The sequence below is a fragment of the Microcaecilia unicolor genome, chromosome 2, assembly GCF_901765095.1.
Source record: "Microcaecilia unicolor chromosome 2, aMicUni1.1, whole genome shotgun sequence".
NCBI lineage: Eukaryota > Metazoa > Chordata > Amphibia > Gymnophiona > Siphonopidae > Microcaecilia > Microcaecilia unicolor.
Window position 1 is genome coordinate 296274476 of NC_044032.1, and position 14031 is coordinate 296288506.

Sequence of the window (14031 nt, forward strand, 5' to 3'; positions counted from 1 at the left end):
AATGAAGAGTTTTAGTGCCCAACGTGGGCTTACCGCTCGCTAAACTGGAAGCACCGCCAGGCTACTCTAGCAGCCCGGCAGTACTTCTCACACCTTGTGTGCCGTCATATCTAGCGATTTATTTTTTTAGCACTGGAATGTACCCAGTGGTAATTGGGCAGTGCTGTGCGGTTACCGCTGGGTTAGCGCGGGAGCCCTTACCGCCACTTCAGTGGGTGACGGTAGGGGTTCCCCCCTGAAATGGCTGCTCAGCAAGTGCTTTACTTGCCGCACAACCATTTCCTGCAGGAAAGAGAGACTTCCCTTTTACCCACTGCAGTAATAGGGGGCCTCTGTGCGTTTGAAAAATATTCGCCGACGCCAGCACAGGCCTCCATTTGCTGCAGCTTAGTAAAAGGTGCCCATACTGTGGTCTTACTACATAAGTCTATATGTTCCATTAAAACTGTTTGCTTTCTTTGCCAAGTGAGCCCATTAATAGTGAGCCACAATTCAAATCTACATTCTGTAGTGTCAGCTTCACTGTTCTATGCCAATGGATGTTATACCTTCCTACTAGCAGGTTGAGGTAGAGGAAACTGACTTCTACCAGTGGACTACCATCACGGAGAAGCCCCAGCCTACATGTCTGATCTAATAGATCTACCACCCAGAAATGCTAAAAGATCATCCCGAACTTTCCTCAACCTCCACTTCCCTAATTGCAAAGGCTTGAAATACAAGGCGCTGCACGCGTCAACCTTTTCTTACATGAGCACGCAATTCTGGAACTCACTGCCGCGCAACCTGAAAACGACCTACGAACAAGCCACCTTCCGCAAACTATTGAAGACCCATCTTTTTGAGAATACTTACGGAAAGAACCAAAACACATAAAGCCCACACCCACGGTTCAATAATGCTTCAATACAGCCACTCTGAATTCTCATCCCCTTAATCTCACCACACTCATATTTCTACTCACAGAAAATGTATGCCATATGCTTTCTTGTTGTTATGTACTGACCCTTTTAGTTTCCCGTTGTTCCCCCAATGTCTAAGTGCTCTTTTCCATTGTTATTCCTTAATGATACTCTGAGTTTGTCTCGCTTAACTCCTCACAATGTAATCCATAACCGAGTAGTAACAAATTGTATTTCTATCACTCACAACTTATTGTAAGCCACACTGAGCCCGCAAAAAGGTGGGGAAATGTGGGATACAAATGCAATAAAATAAATAAATAAAAAAAATAAATCACCAGTGTAAGTTAGGGTGCTTCCTGGAAAAGCATTTTTCTCTACTTCTAGCACTGTATTTTTCGCTACCTTTAGCAGATGGTAGATTGTGCTGATGGTGCTCCTGGTTCCTGGCCTAGCTCTTTGCTGTGCTGGTTGTGGCCGCACAGCATGGTTGAGCCTAATGACCACTCATAAAGATCTGTTCTTGGGAAACTTAGGTTGAGCATGAAGCTTTTCTCTACAGTCTACAGGCACACTTCTTAGTGCCACTGAGTGAAACTTTGGCTCGGTCCTGAAGGGCCTTACTTAAAAGATGTGGGTCCCCATATCCTTATACCTTGTAGTCCATACACCCTGTTTGGATGTGGACTTCCCGGGCTCCTGATGCAGCTCCTAGGTGTACATAAAAAAAAACAAAGAAAAGATTTGGCCTGGGTAGCTTTATTCCTTTGGTCAGGGGATAAAGCTATTGACAAAAAATAAAAAAAAATTAGCTCACTCCCGAGAGAGCCAGGGAATGGCAGAGACACCAGAGCCCTGGGCTGAAGCAGGGCAGGACTGTATGTGTCTTCCAAATGGTTGGGCATGTTGGCTGGAAGACTCTGTGGTGTCTGTAAGAGCCAACAACTCGGTGCAACTGCTGGCTCTGTGTCCCTTGTGGGACGGATCATTTTCTTTAGAAACTTTCCTGGGGGGAGGGAGGGGGGTCCACCAGCACTGGCGGGAATAGCAACCATTTTCCCCCAGGCTGTTTTTTCTCCTGCTGCTGTTTCTTAGAAACAGGAGAGCTCTTGGTCATCGTCAGGAGTTGCCTGGGTACGGGGCCTCCCTTTCTTACCTCTCTTGGTTCCAACTGTGGAGGGGTCTTGATGGGGCCTCTGGGGATTTTTGGTTACAGAACATAACCCAGATGGGGGTGTGGTGGCCCCTGGGGACCAGCAGGAGTTCTGTTGTGGGTTCTAGGCACCATAGAGGGGATACAGGTATCTCGGAAGGTTCGGCCTCCTTGGAGTTGGTAGCAGAGGACTTGGAGTGCCAGTTGTTCAAGTCTTGTGCTGCGGACACCTCTTAAGGGGACCCACTGCTGGAAGTCCTTGTGCAGCCCCCAAAGCATTTCCCACTTTATAAGGCCTTTATCCGTAGTATGCTGGAGGAGTGGGAGGCCTTGACTATGCCCCTCAGAGGATCCAGGGCCCTTGATCATCTCTATACCTTTGCTCCTGAGGAGGTTGAAAAGTTTGGGGCATTGCGTAAGATGGATGCCCCAGTTACCACAGTCATGAAGGTGATCGCTATACTAGTCCAGGGTGCTCAAACCTTAGGGAGTTCCATGAGAAGGAAGTAGAGCAGTTGCTCTACCTGGTCTTTTCAGTGGGGGCCTCCAGCATTCAGGCCACTATTTTTGGTGTCTAAGTAGCTATGGCCATGCTGCTTTGTTTGTAGCAGGAGCTGGAGTCCCCAGAGGTCGCTCACCTGGAGTCAGGGATGGTCTTTTTGGTGGATGTCCTCAGATCTAGTCTGTATGGCCTCTTGTTCTGTGGATGCTTTGGTGATAGGACACTGTTGGTTGTGGCTCCGTCACTGGATTGAGAATTCGGCCTCTAAGTAGCTTTTGAGTCTACTGTCATTTAGGGGGAACTTGTTCTTTGAGGATGCCTTGGAGAAGCTGGCTGAGGCTATGGGAGAGGCACGATCGCTCCATCTTTCTGAGCTGAGGTCAAATGGTGCTCGTCGATCCTCCTCCTCTAGAGAGTGCTCCAAGGGGGTAGGTTAGCCTGGTGTTCTCTGGCCCAAGGGGGGGGGACTGGGTAGACCCTTCAAGCAGAGCTCCTTTTGTGGCTCCAAGAGCACCGGAGGCTTGGGTCCCTCAGGCAGGTTATCACTGTCCAGCTGGTCCAGTGAGAGTGTGCTGGACCCCTAGTTGCATCCAGTGGTGGGGGGGGGGGGGGGGGGGGGGGTCAGGTTGTCTCTCCGCTTCGAGTGGGTCCGTAGTACCTCGGGTCAGTGAGAGCTGGAAGTGGTTGAGAAGGAATACTCCCTGGAATTAGCTCGCCTTTATGGCTTCCCTATATGACTTGGTCGTAAAGCAATAGGCTGTCACCACCATCCATCACTCTGCAGCATCTGTGCGATTTAGGGGCAATGAAGCCCATCCAGCCAGCAGAGTCCTGGAAGGGTCAGGCCTCCATTTATTTTGTGGTCCCAAAGATGGGTGGTTCCTTTCAATCCATTCTGGACCTAAAAGTGGAGAATGCTTGTATGTGAGTTCTGCATTTTCACATGGAAACTCTTCCCTCTGTGATTACCTTGGTTCATCTGGGGAAGTTCTTAATGTACGTGGACCTCACGGAGGCCTACTTATACATTCCTATTTCAGTTCATCCCAAGAGATATTTGCTTCTGTGTACTGGGGCAGCACTTTCAGTTTCGGGCCCTGCCGTTTGGCCTGGCTACTGTGCCGCACACATTTTCCAAGGTGATGATGGTGGTAGCTGCGCATTTGTGGCACCAATCCATCCATACCTGGACTGCTGGTTGATTTTGGGCTGATTCTTATTTGAAGACCAGTTTGGCCACCTCTCAGGTAATTTCTCTTCTGGAGTCTCTGGGTTGAGCGGTGAACTGACCCAAGATCCATCTGATTTTGTCTCAGTCTCTGGATTACCTTGGAGTTTATTTCTTTTCTTTATTTTTTTTTTCAAAATTTTGTGTTTGCTTGTTAATTTCAATAATCAAGTAAGCAAGAAAAAGCTCATCCAGAAAATAGGATAATACAAAAAAATCATGCCCTATATGATAATATATATTTAAGAAAATAAACGTTATCCTCCTGAAGTCCCCAATTTAGGGGGATCCTGAAACATTACAGAAGAAAATATCAAGAAACTAAATTAGAAGAAAAAACCATATTGAAAGGAAGGTGTTCTCAAGTATATACAGTGCACTCCATTTAAGTGCATGTCGGGTAAGTGCATGCTCTGTTTAACTGTATGCCGTACTTCGGTCCCGTTTTTGGAGCCATCAATTTCTATAGGGACAAACTTCGGTTTAGCGCACCACTGACAAGTGCAAGATTTACTTATATGCTTGGCTCCTCTGCAGGAAAGACTCAGCATAAGCACACACACGGAATATCGAAGCTGATTGGTGCGTGACAAAGGGGCGGTAAATTTGAAATCTCGTTGGTCAACTGCCACAGGCAGAATAAGTGAACTAATGTTGTTAGAGTGTACTCTGGAGTCGTCGTCATCGTCCAACTGTAACACTTTAACACTGGCTGAACGAATAGAAGTTGTTAAAAAATTAGAAAACAAAGAGGCATATTTTCAAAGCACTTAGCCTTCCAAAGTTCCATAGAAACCTGTGGAACTTCGGAAGGCTAAGTGCTTTGAAAATATGCCTCAAAGTCAAGCATCTATTGCTAAAGAATATGGTGTCAATCCCAGTCAAATTTCACGTATCTTGAAGCAGAAAGACCAGCTTCTGGAAGTTGGCAAAACAATACAAATCCATACCGTAAACGTAAATGGGCTGGAAAAGCTAAGGATGTAGAAGATGCTCTTCTTTGGTGGTTTTCTCAAGTCAGGAGCAGACAGTTTCCTGTCAGTGGTCCACTGCTTATGGAGAAAGCTAATCAGCTAGCTGAAAGTCTTGGACTAACTGAATTCAAAGCCACTGTTGGATGGTTGGAAAGATGGAAGGAGAGGAACAACATAAAATTCAAGAAACAGCACGGTGAAAAACAAGATGCTGATGACTTTGGTGCTGAAAATTGGGTTGTTTCAGTTCTTCCTACCATCTTGAACGAGTTTGCACCTCGTGACGAAAACGGTCTCTACTGGCGAGCGATTCCTGATGGAACACTTGCATTCAAACAAGCCAAAACTAAAGGAAGTAAAATGTTGAAGGATCGACTGACGATCCTCCTTTGCTGCAATACGGATGGGAGTGAGAAGTTGGAACCACTCGTCATTGGAAAGCAAACAGCCCCGTTGCTTCAAGAATGTTAAGTGATTTCCTGTGTCATACGAGGCTAATGCAAATTCATGGATGACTGGGGAAATTTGGAAGCAGTGGCTGAAGAAGTAGAATGTGGGCACAAAAGCGTCAGATTTTGTTGCTTTGTGATAATTGTGCTGCACACAGTGATGATGTCAGGCTGTCTAATGTCAAGGTGGTCTATCTGCCACCAAACACTACCTCTCTGATCCAACCTATGGATCAGGGCATAATAGCCAATTTCAAACAACATTATCGGGCTCTTGTGCTACGTCATCTGATGAGCATTATGGATGACCAGACTGGCAAGGATAAACGTGCTGTTGAACTGGCTCATAATCTATCACTGTTGGATTCCCTACATATGCAGAAAGAAGCCGTTAATCATGTTACACAGGCAACCATTGTGAACTTCTACAAGTGATGTGGAGAGGGACGAAACAGATGTAGCTGTTTCGAACGCGCCAGATGAACAGGCTATTGACGACCCAGCCGGTATTACTGAAGAGGAGTTTCATCACTACGTAGCTGTTGATTACAATCTACAAACAGCTGACTGATGTTGAGATATGCGCCTACACGCAGGCAACGGCTGATGATGAAATGAGCAGTGAGGCACATACTGACGAAATTGAACAACCTCCTGTCACTTTTGCAAGAGCGCTGGAGATTCTCAACACTGTGCGGGCCTATCTGGAGGCCACTGGATGTCAGTGCTATGACAGTTTTTATCATCTGGCAGACGTAGTCTATGGAACTGTACAGAGGACTATGACTGATTACGTCAAGTAAGCCTAACGTCAGTTAATGGAGACTGTATAACGTCAACGGAGACTGTATACTGTACGTATAAAGAGTACTGTACATATGTTTATCAGTTGTCAAGCTTCTTTGGGTCACAACGGTTTAAAGTGCACACTCCGGTTAACTGCATGTATTTTTTTGGTCCCAGACCCTTGCACTTAAGCGGATTGCACTGTATATATATAACTAGCATTTTCAAAGCTACAAATGTACTTTTCCAGCAATATTCTGCTCACAGAAAAAGCAGGTGGAAGTGACCATGTGTATTTGGAACCTGCAACAAATTTCAAAGGAAAAGTACACATATAAGTTCCGTTTGATAATTGGTACAAAGACCATATTAAATTGATTTTGTGTTAGTGTGAGATTTTTGACCAATTAAACTGTTGAAGTAAAAATCCTTAATGCTGTTAGTGGGCTATTATAAGGGTCCTAAAAAAGCGACATGTATCATGTAAGCCTCAGACTTTGGCATCATCGTTTAAGGAAAAGGTGATATGAAAGCAGAGCAGTGGCTCTGCTCTCATCCAGTGTCAACATTCTACTGCAAAAAGAAGCATCAATCCCTTTGACACCATAGGCAGAAGACTTGGAGATGAAAGTAGTCTTACTCTCCCTGTTTGCTCTAATTAGAGCTCCATGATCACTTGAGCATTGTACTGAGGGGTCATAATGCTGAGGATCAGTTGAAGAAGACAAGTATTGTCACTCATTCTCTTCAATGCATTACTGAGAACTGGGATATCTGGAAGATTGTGCTTCAACAACAAAGCAGCAACAACTTGAGGTTAGCCATGTCTCTGATCCAGTATGGTCACTGTAGCGGTTTTTTAAGATTCAGCTTCAAGCTTTGAACATCCCTCAAGGGGCTGCAGAGGTGATCACTCAGCTTGCCTAGGCCCATTATATCTTTGGCTTCAGTGGGACACCAAGGGAATAGTGGTGGGGTGTCCTGTCCCGCCCCACCCCTGGTACAGGCAATAAGGGGGGATGTATTGTTTGCCAGCACACCCCCTACAAATGCAACACCTCTTCCTCTGCCCACCTCCTTTCCATGAGTCAATACCTCTGTCTTCCTTCCTCAGCCCCTTCCCCCGGATCTTTCAAACTTTGGCTCTTCACGGCAGTGAAAGCAATAACACACTACGTGGACCATGTTAAGAAGCCTTCCCTCTGCCATGCCCTACCCACACATAAACAAGAAGTTACGTCAGAGCAGGACATGGCAGAGGTAAGGCTTCCAGGGCTGGCACAGGCATCGTGTTATCACTACCACTGCTGAGAAAAGCCAAAGTTTGAAAGATCTGGGAGGCTGAGAGAGGTGTGGAGTTGAAGGGAGAGGTGCTTCACCAATTGGGGGGGGGGGGGGGTAGGAGAGACCACAGTGAATGGGGTAGGAAAGAAGGGGAGGGAGAGGAGCTCTACCGGGGGCAGGGAGTTGTTAGAAGGAGTGGTGCTGGATCCACGGTAGGGGAGTGGGAGGGAAGGAAGGTGAGGGAGAGATATTGGACTTACGAGGAGGAGGAGCAGAAAGAAGAGGCACTGTGCATGGTAAAAGGGGGGGGGGGGGAGAGGTGCTGGACCCATGGGTGGGGGAGAGGGAGGGAAGGAACGTGAGAGAGATGCTTGACCCATGCAAGGAGGCACAAGAAATGCTTGACCTTCAGTGAGGATGGGGAGAGAGAGATTCTGGACTCTGGGGATGGGGGAGAGGGACAGGAGAGATTCTGGGGAGGGGGGGTTAATATGTCAGACTATAGGAGGAAGGGGTTTGAAGGTAAGAGGGACTTGCTGGACTGCAGGGATTGGAAGGAAGAGAGGTAGAGAGATGCTGGACGTGGAGAGGGGTATTGGAAAGGGAAGAGACAGAGAGATGCTAGCATATATGGAATGGAGGGAGGAAGGGGAAAGATGCTGGTCCCTCAGAGAGAGGGAAAGAAAGATGTTGGATGGGGGAAGGGGTGGAGAGAGATAGATATGCTGGATCATATGGGGGTTGGGGGAAAGATAGGAAAGATCCTGGGCCATGTTGGGCAGGGAGGGCAGAGAAGGAGGAGGAGCTGGGTTCAGTGTTCAAGATAGAAATAGGATGGTAGGAAGTACAGTCTGTCTTATCAGGCTTAGGATTAACAGCCAGCCATGCCTCCATCATTGACGGAGGCAACGAGTCAAGTCCCAAACAAAATTAATAATTAAAGTCAATATGGGAACCAACTCTACAGCAAAAGCCTGAAAGAATTCATTATTGAAATCAAGCCAAGAGATTTCCTGGTTGGCAAATCTTTGATAACCTGTAAAACTTGCCACACAGTGACCGGAGCTCCAAAATCTCCTTCTGCTGAGAGGACAATATCAGCAATGCCTGAGCAACCAAATAGCTGTCCATATCCTCCATCCTGAACGTATCATTCGCCGTATATAAAGTTCAATAGAAATGATGAAAATATTCCAGAATCTGAGAAGATTTAGCCAAAAATGACCTTCCTGAGTTCTGGAGACATAAAATCTGCCTGTCAGCCCTCTCCCTCCATAGCCTAGTCACTAAAAGGTGACCTGACTTGTTATTACATTCTTAGTGAGTTTGTTTCAAGCGTGCATTAAACTTCAGTTGGTCATCATAAAGTCCTCTGTCTGCTCCTTTGTACATTGGGAGAGCAGTTTCCAGCACTCAGAACAGGGAGAAAGTGGCCTCAATAAACCAGATACTGGTGGATGACATTGCTAACTGTATTATTTAAATGTGTGCTGGCTCCTGAGTTCTTCACCTGCTCCAAGTCCTCTGTCTGCTCCTTTGTACTTTGGGAGAGCAGTTTCCAGCACTCAGAATAGGGAGAAAGCGGCCTCTGTAAACCAGATACTGGTGGGTGACGTCACTAACAGTATTATTTAAATGTGTGCTGCCTCCTGAGTTCTTCACCTGCTTCATCAAAGATCTGTCTTAAATTCATCATATGCAGTAAGTCTACTTCCAGACATTATTTCACACTAGTCTAAAAATGTTCTTCCAATTATTCACAGTAAATTGGCTATGCATTACTATCCTATGTCAAGTTTTAACTGGTTCTCTCTCGCATCGCTTTAAAACCTACTTTAATATCCCAGTCATTATTTTTAACAGGTTTAAAGTTAAAGCAGGAAACCACAACACACAATAGGACAAATTCAATTATTGTAATCAACTAAATCATACATCAATCAAATAACACCTGACTCAAAGACACCATACTCAAAAAAAAAAAAAAAAAAACCCAAAACAAAACATAACCCTTTCTCAACCAGAAAACATCTTATAACTATTAAATGCAACACTTATAATTCACTCTCATTAACACCAGTCCCAATTGGATATGTTAATGCCAGATCTATAATGAACAAAACACAGATAATCAGAGAATGGCTAGAAGAAGAATAATTAGACCTCCTATTGATTACTGAAACCTGGTTAGATGTGCAAGATGATCTAATATTAAATAAACTATGTCCCCCAAGTTACAAAATTGTTCACCAAGCTAGAAAAGGGAAAAAAGGAGGAGGCATTGCTATCTTCTATATAAATAATTCTCACCTCCAACGTTCTGAACCTCACTGTGGGGCAGGGAAACACTGAAGCCCTGTAGTCTTCTAGGCTGTCATCACCACTCTCACTCATAGACCCGCCCTCAGCCACGCCCCATCCACACATAATTCACAACCCCAACATTCTAAATGTAAATTTGTAGTTGCAAGATCCCATGAGTGTCTGCCCCGCCCTCGCGTCACAACGTGATGATGTGGAGGGTGGGGCTATGACACTCATCCAGTCGGCAGTTCCACCGCCCTCCGATACTCCCCCCCCCCGACGCACAGCCAGAAACAATGACCTACGCAGGGCCTCCACCCCCCCCCCCCCGACGCACAGCGACAAACACCGCTACGCAGGGAGAGGAGTGCCGTCCGAACACCTGATCTGCTGGGACCCCGAAGCTGCCGCCCTCCACAAAAAACCTACCCACCTGCACCCTCCCGACGCTACCCTCCAAACACCTCACGACACTGCCGCAGGAAAACCTTGCTAGCGCCCGTTTCATTGCTCACAGAAACGGGCCTTTTTTTTACTAGTAATATATAAATCCTTTTTCAAAGTAGAACTGGTATCTCATATTAACTCCCCTATTCTCGAAACAATTGATTGCAAAATCAACAATGACACTCTCTCTGATCCTATCTGTATCATCCTTTTTTACCGCCCACCTGGGAGGTGGCAATGAACAGAAAACATCTTCACTGAATTTGTATGTAACATATGCACTAAATTTGATAATGTCCTACTAATAGGGGACATCAGTTTACATCTAGATAATCAGAATGACAGTAATACAAAAAAATTTACTTGTCTTTTAAACTACTGGCAAATCACACAACCATTCAGCAATACCTCTCACAATAAAGGTCACTTACTTGACCTATTAGCATATAAATTTGCAAACAACAACTTTCATCTAAGTAACCATACCTAGACTCAAACTCCCTGACCAGATCACAGTAAACGCGAGTTTTCTCTCTGTTGGAGGGAAAATACAAAATCAATGAAAAATAAAAGTACTACGATTCCTCACAAAACTAGAGGAAAAATAAATACCACAACATTCTGGTCTAACGTCTTAAATAATCCTGCTCTTCCTTCAGCAGACAATAACAGCTTCATGATTAAATGGGATGACCTATGTGAAAAGGCTTAAATAACATAGCTCCCCTCGAATCTACATCCAAACCAACTCTGAAAATTTCAGCTTGGTTTAATCAATCAATCCTTCTTCTGAAAAGAAAATGTAGAAAACTGGCGAGAAAATGGGCTAAAGACAAATCAAATGAAAACAAATTAACTTGGAAAATTGCCATCAAAACATATAAAAATGAGATCAAAATTGCAAAAGCTCAATACTATAACAAAATAATCGGTGGTAATTTCCTTACTACCAATAACTTTTCAATCTGATAAAAAGCCTATTATCCACAAAAGAAATAAGCACAACCACACAGTCTCCACCAACAGTAGAGCAACTGGCTAATTTTTTTAAACAAAAAATAGTTAAAATCAGAGAAGGATGGCCAATTTTGTACTTACATTTCCTTGTCTATGTCGTATATTATTTCAATCCAAGAATTTTCAATTTTTTGACCCTAAGCAACTAGAAGAATTTTTTATTTCAAAGGAAGAAATGAATGTGAATGTGCTAGTTAAGTAACAGAATGCACACTGTTTAAGATAGATTGGGAAAAGAGTATAGGTCAATAGCGTATCCTGTTTAATTACTTCAAGTAAGAAGTGTAATGCTACATTTTGTTATTTAATTATTTCCTTTCTTGGATCAGTAATTCCTGAATTTAAAGGTCGATAGTATCATGCAGATTTCAACTTATGTCAATAAGGATTTTTTGGTAGGATTTATAAAATTGCTATATTGTCTCTGATTGCGTGTATAATATATAATCAATAAAGAATAATTAAATATAAAAATCAGAGAAGGAGTCCTCAAATTAAAAGTCAACCATCAAAATATTTACGAAAAACAGTCAGAGACACATACAGGAATAGCCACCAACAGAATCTGGTCTTCCTTCCAACTACCAACCCATGACACAGTAAAACATTACAACTCAAAATGCATACTAGATCCTTGTCCTAGTTACCTTATGAAGGAAGCTTCTAATATATTCATCAATCGGCTTCAGCAGCACATCTCCTTCCTACTATTCCAAGGCACTTTCCCTGATAATAAAGGTTCTATTATCCTAATACCAGTACCAAAAAACAATTCAATCACCATAACTGAAGTAACAAACTACAGACCAGTATCCTCCATTCCTTTGATGATAAAGGTGATGGAAGGAATAGTAGCAGCACAAACTATGGACTACCTTTCACATTTCTCCCTACTACACAAATCACAATCAGGTTTCAGACCATTCTATAGCACGGAGACTGTCCTTACTACCCTAGTATCAAATCTCAGAAATTAGCATAGGGTCTAAGATCTTAATAATGCAGTTCAATATGTCTAGCACATTTGATGTAGTAGATCATAATATCCTACTAGACGTACTAGACAACTTTGGTATATGTAGCACAGTCCACAAATGGTTTCAAGGATTCCTGAAATCAAGATCTTACAAAGTGAAAATGAAAGGAGTGGAGGAGTAGCCTAGTGGTTAGTGCAGTGGACTTTGATCCTGGGGAACTGAGTTTGATTCCCACTGTGGCTCCTTGTGATTCTGGGCAAGTCATTTAACCCTCCATTGCCCCTGGTACAAAATACGTACCTGAATATATGTAAACTGTTTTGAATGTAGTTGCAAAAACCTCAGAAAGGCGGTATATCAAGTCCCATTTCCCTTCCCTTTCCCTCTCCTTGGTCACCGAAATTATCGCCATTCTGTTTAATGATGTCACCACTAGGCAACAGACTAGAAACAGCAAGATTCAAAACATTTGTATATGCTGACGATGTTACCATATACATAGGGGCTCATTTTCAAAGCACTTAGCCTTACAAAGTTCCATAGTAACCTATGGAACTTTGGAAGGCTCAGTGCTTTGAAAATACACATGTTTATCTTAAAAAAAAAAACCCATTAAAGTCATCTTACAAAAGGCAAAACCTGGCTTAAACGTGATGGAAACCTGAGCCTCAGAATCCAAACTAAAGCTAAATAAAGAAAAAAATAAATTCATGGTCATTAGCAACCTATTTGACCAAAACGACTTCAACAGTTTCACAATTGACAATACTTCATTCCCCATTGACAATAATCTGAAAATTCTAGGTATAATTATAGACAAATATTTAACATTTGATACTCAAGTTTCCTCAGTAATCACAAAATCTTTTAGGTCTGTTTGGAAACTAAAAAGGGTAAGACCCTATTTCTCATCAGAAATGTTCATACTATTGCTACAATCATTAACATTATCCCAATTTGATTATTGTAATGCCATGTATGCTAGCTGTAAGGAGTACCTGTTGAAAAAACTCCAAACAGCTCAAAACACTGCAGCCAGGTTCATATATAAAATCTCTTGTTTTGAAAGTGCCTCCCCTTTATTAATCAAATTACACTTCCCATCAAAGCGAGAATTACCTTCAAATTATGTACATTTATCTTTCAAGTATTAAATGGCACAGCTCCAGACTATATGGTACCATTAATAAACTTACCTCAAAGAAATACTAAATATGAGGCAAGAAATTATCTGACTACACCTCCAAATTGTAAAAAAGTGATCTACAAAACTGTCCACTCTGAAGACTTTACTTACCTAGGAACCAAATGGAACTCCTTACCACCCAAAATAAGAAACATACAGGAATATACTAGATTCCGCAAAATCCATTAAATTGTTCCTATTCAAACAAACCCTCAAAAAGAACAACCATATCTCAAATAATTAATTATTACCTGAATTGGTTATTACTGTATTTACCATTAACTTTCTCTTTGCTTCATGTACAATTTCTCATTCATAATAGATTTTCTAAATGTTAAACATCCATAGCTATCCCAGTATGTTTATGATATTGTATTGTAAAATTGGATTCTTACAACAAATTACTTTCTTATGCATTATTCTTTGTTATGTATCCTATACTGTTTATTGTAAGCTACATTGAACTCAGACTTGTTTGGGATAATGTGGGAAATAAATGTCACCATCAAATAAATAAAGATTGGGTAACTCCAGTCTGACAGCCTGAAGCTTTTGAAGGTCCGACACCGACCCAAAGGCCTTATTCTGAGCCTCCAAAAGTCCCAACTGTTCTAAACGTTGAGCCAAACATACTCCTTGAGCCCTGGTTCCCTGACTAACCTTTTGGAGAAAACAAAATCCCCAAGAAACAGCCTTAAAGGCATCCCAAACAATACCCAACAAAGGTCCAGAGTCCATATTAAGATCAAAATACTCCTTTATAATTTGGATAAAATCCTTCAATAACTCAGAATCTTGTAACAAAACATTATTAAAAGTCCA

The 14031-nt window shown here is 42.9% G+C and overlaps 1 protein-coding gene across 2 annotated transcripts in view; it reads left to right on the forward strand.

Moving 5' to 3' along the window:
- MPDZ (multiple PDZ domain crumbs cell polarity complex component) overlaps positions 1-14031 on the forward strand; it is a 571809-nt gene that overhangs the window by 134098 nt on the left and 423680 nt on the right. The gene's annotated exons all lie outside the window — the stretch shown is intronic.